This window comes from Neltuma alba, unplaced genomic scaffold, assembly GCF_004799145.2.
Source record: "Neltuma alba isolate B1F8T4 unplaced genomic scaffold, ASM479914v2 tig00010740_pilon, whole genome shotgun sequence".
Taxonomy (NCBI): domain Eukaryota; kingdom Viridiplantae; phylum Streptophyta; class Magnoliopsida; order Fabales; family Fabaceae; genus Neltuma; species Neltuma alba.
The window spans coordinates 579,121-583,763 of NW_021635567.1; positions in this window are offsets into that span (position 1 = coordinate 579,121).

Sequence of the window (4,643 nt, forward strand, 5' to 3'; positions counted from 1 at the left end):
TTAAAATGGAAAAATTAAATAGTTGTTGAAGTTTAAGGAAACATTAATAAAATTTAAGGTTTCTTTTAGTTTATGTAAATTATGTTCGAAGTGACTTATAAATAGTACAAAAAATATTGGTTAATTAAACTACATTTATTAACTAAACTACATGAATTAACTAAGTAGACTTGAATCATTATTACTTACATGATGGTTCTTTGGATTAGTGATAAAAAAAAAAGTAATTTATTTTCAATCTGATTTTTAGAAGAGTCAGATTAAGTCATGTGATTTATATTGGATTGATTTTTATAAAAGTTAATTTATAAAGTAAAAAAATTGTTAAGATCATGATTGAATAAGTAAGTTTAGTTTGCAGAATAACTAAAATAGAAATGACTTTTATTAAATAATAAAAAATGATTAAAAATATAAATTTAAATTTATAAAATATAATAATTTAAAATTATTATAACAAGCATAATTTATATTTAATAAATAAAATATACTTAAACTAGACATCATAGCAATGTAAAATTTTTTGAACCAAATAATATTACATAATTAATTTGATAATATATAATTTACGTAAATATAAAATAAAAAATAACTAAAAACTGATTAGGAAACACAGAGAATATATAGAGAGAAGCATAAAAATAATATAAACATAATGACAAAAATGTCTTTTAATTTCAAAAAGCTGCTTTTGTATAAGTCATAAATAAATTTTTGGTGTATTTTGCAATCATGTTTAAAAAAGCAGTTTTTAACCCATAAATTAGATTGGCTAAAAATTATCACAAGTAGCTTTCAAATTTACAAACTGACTTATCAAACTTATCAGCTACTTTTATTATGCTGAAACGCCTTAACAGACAGGCACGATATCATGTAGAGATATTTTTAGTGTCATCATTACTTGTTTTATGTTCGTTGCTTCCATTTGATGATTTATTGGATTCTATCACAAATCATTTTTAAGTCACAGGCACCTCTTTTTGTCATTTGCGTAAATCAAAAGTTTATCAATATGCACTTCTATGCAAGATCTTCCTATACTATTGCACATGACTTAGTAATGATGTTCCGCTCTTTCCCTAAATTATGACATTTGTTCTTCTAATAGTGGCTTTGTAAGGAACCCTCCCCCCCCCCCCCAATTTTTAGTCTCTCTGGTGTGATGCAGTACTTTAAACGCTCCTTTTTAATTAATATATATATGTTTTTTTTTAATTAAAAAAAGTGTCATCATGCAAAGAAAGATCACTTCATATCGCCTCAGTTGCGAAACCTTTATTTAAATTTTCCGATTTCAAATCTTCTTCTCCAAATATTGTGTTTTATGATATTAATTTGCTTTTATCTGCTTTTAATCATGTCTTATTTAGTGTTATATCTCTAGAGAGTATTTTGCTAAGCTAGCTAATCTTTTACTTCTTCCTGTAGTTGCATTTAAGATCTACAAACCTTTATCATGTTATATATCATATTGTCTTTGTCTCAGAAAATATGTGGAGGTATTTTTTTTCTTCAAAAAAGTACTTTATATTTTAAACATATTTATGTATTTTATAAAAATAGAGAGGGAATAACTAAAACTTTTTCAAAAAGTTTACAGTGTGAGACGATTAGTCACTGCTACTGACAGTGGATAATTTGAACTTAACAAAAAAAAAATGCATGGATCTTGGAGGAACAAGAATTACATTTTTTCCCATTAAAAACTCCTTCTGATTCAAAATATAAATATTAAACATCTAAAAGCTTATGGTTTTTTTAATACGCTTCATTTTAAATTTGTTACAGTATTTAATGCATTTTTGTCATTTTTATTTCTAATTAACTTTATGTCTCTCTCATATATTTTTTTCACTCTTTTTCTTTTATTTTTTCCATTTATTTTCTCACCTATTCACCCTCTTCATAAATTAGAATAGTCTAGGAAAACGAGTTGCATTTTTTACATACTTAATATCTTTAATTAATTTTACTAGTAAGTTAATTATTTAATACTCATATTTTGAATATAAGAGCGCAAGACATACGGTCAAGTGGCGGTCGTGTAGGCTGAACACTAGCACGTGGCATTAATTACCACATGCATCACTTCGCACTAAATCTTATTGTGTCCCCACTGTGTTTTTAAATGGGATTTTGTCTTGTCCCTCATGTGAATTTTTTAAAAAAATATGTTTAATTATTCATAATTTTTGAGACTTAGGAATATAACTCGTTATAGATGGCATATTATAATTAAGAGTAAAATACTCTAATCCCTTTATATTTTGTTCTAATTACACTGACTTCTTATCTATTTTGAAAATATACACTTAAGTTTAAACCGTTAACTCCGTTAAAAATATTTCAAAAAAATATTTTTTAATTAAAATTTATATTAAAATATCTTTTATTTACTAATTTATCCTTCATAATACTAAATCCTTAAATTTTGGCAAAATGTTTTGAAGACTTTAAAATTTTTTCCTCTTTCTTAATTTTATTTTTATTTTTACAAATAGGTATTTGTTTAATATTTTTGTCATATTGGGATGAAAAATTAATTAATTTAGTTAATGCAGACATAAAAACCTTGAATAGAAATTTGATTGATTTTTTAAATAAACATATAATAAACTAAATACGTTATAAATGTTTCTAACAAAATCTAAATTATAAATTTAAATAATTTCTATAGTCTCTCAAATTTAGACAATTTATATTATAAGATGAAAAAATATTTATTTAATATATATTTTTAGTCATTTAAAAGAAACCTAAATATATAAGTTTTATTATGCAGTGAAAAATTAAAATTATAAAATTTTATAATATAATCAAAATTAATAAATTTTATTAAATATTAAAAATTTTAAAATTCATGTATTACAATTTTTTATGTTGTATGAAAAATATTTTTTGACAAATATAAATGTTTAAATAACTTTTTTTTTGTTGAGGAAGGATATTTTGGTCAAAATAGAAATTTAAAAGTCAAACTTAACCGTAACTTAATAGTTGAATGGATAGAAATGAAATCTCAAATGTACAAAGGAGTTTTGTGTAACATGTATTTTAATTTTAAAGGAGATTTATATATATTTTCAAAATAAAGGAGAAGTTTCTGTAATTTAGGTAAAATAAACAAACAGTTACCGTATTTTCCTCTAATTAATAATACTTTGGTCAATTCGCTTGGATTATTGTGAGGAACACCCTTAATCCGCTCAAAATCTTTTTGTTAATCCCGGGTCAGTCACATGTTTACGTTAGACAATCATCAAAACTTGAGATGATATATAAATTTTTTTTATTTAATGGTGTGGGTGTATTCTCCTTTGGCCAAAACTAATACTTCCTCCAATCCTATTATAAGCACCTAATAACAACATTATATAAGTTAATGAATTAATGAAGCTAATTAAAATTAGTTTTCTCGTCTAAAATATCATAATTATTCTTAATAAAAAGTCACTAGTTAGAAGAATCTGGTTAGTTTTATAGTAAGTTAACGATGTTAAGTGGAAAAAATTATTATTCGGGAAAAAAAACCATTTTAAGACCCCAGTGAAAAAAATACAATCGTTTAAATTTTAATAACAGCATCAGGGACCTATTGTTATTTTATGCACTAAAATTTGTTATCATATACTACTTTTTTGTTAGGAGACTTTTTAGTGCTTGCTTTTCTTTCTGAAGACCTCATAGTGATATTTTCGGGGAAAAAAAAACCAATTTCGATCATCAGTATAAAAGCTAAATAATTAATTTATTAATATTAAAAAATTATTTACATTATTCATTATATATAAATAAATATTATCTTTTCTAAAATACTCTTATTACTTATATGCATTTAAATTACCCTTTGATAATAACACCTTGACATGTCACCAAAGGAATTATTTGAAAGAAAAATAAATAAATTTTAAGCACAAAGTAAATTGAAATTTTATATTTAGAACCAAACTCAATTTTCAATTAGTTTTTGGACAAAACATGTTATCTTATAATATTATGAAAAACATTCTTATAACGAGTGGAGCAATAATAATGTCCTTCCTCCTTCAATCAGCTAAGCTGTAATAATTAAAACCTTATTTTAAGTCAAATGAAGTCTTAAACTACTTTAAATTAAATTATTTCCTTCTAAGAACAATTTCAACAAGTCCAATCCACGCATGATGTAAGCCGCTTAATTAAATAAAATTAGAGAAAAGGTCAAAGATCTCTCATTTTTCTAAGCTATTAGTAAACTAATTGTCATATTTTAATCAAAATTTTCCTTGCCCACATGCATTATAAACCTAATTAAATGAAGTTGTTACCGTCCTTTAATATATTTTTTTTAAAAAATTGAAAATATCCATTAGTCATTGACCTTGACCAACATGTGTATATCATATCCCAAGAACCCGACGGTGGAGGCTATTTTGCTTTTGCTTGGCTTTTTCCCCCTAGAACCAATCGGTGGATTTGAAAATATAAATTAAAAAATAAAATAAATTTAGAGATAAAATAGTATTTAATATCTTAATTTTATTTTTATATCGAATGCCAATAACTTTATAACTTAGTGACATGTAAGTTTTTTTTTTTAAAATAAGAAATCGTGAATTTGGTCCCACTTATAACATGATTATATTAGTGTCTATCCTTTT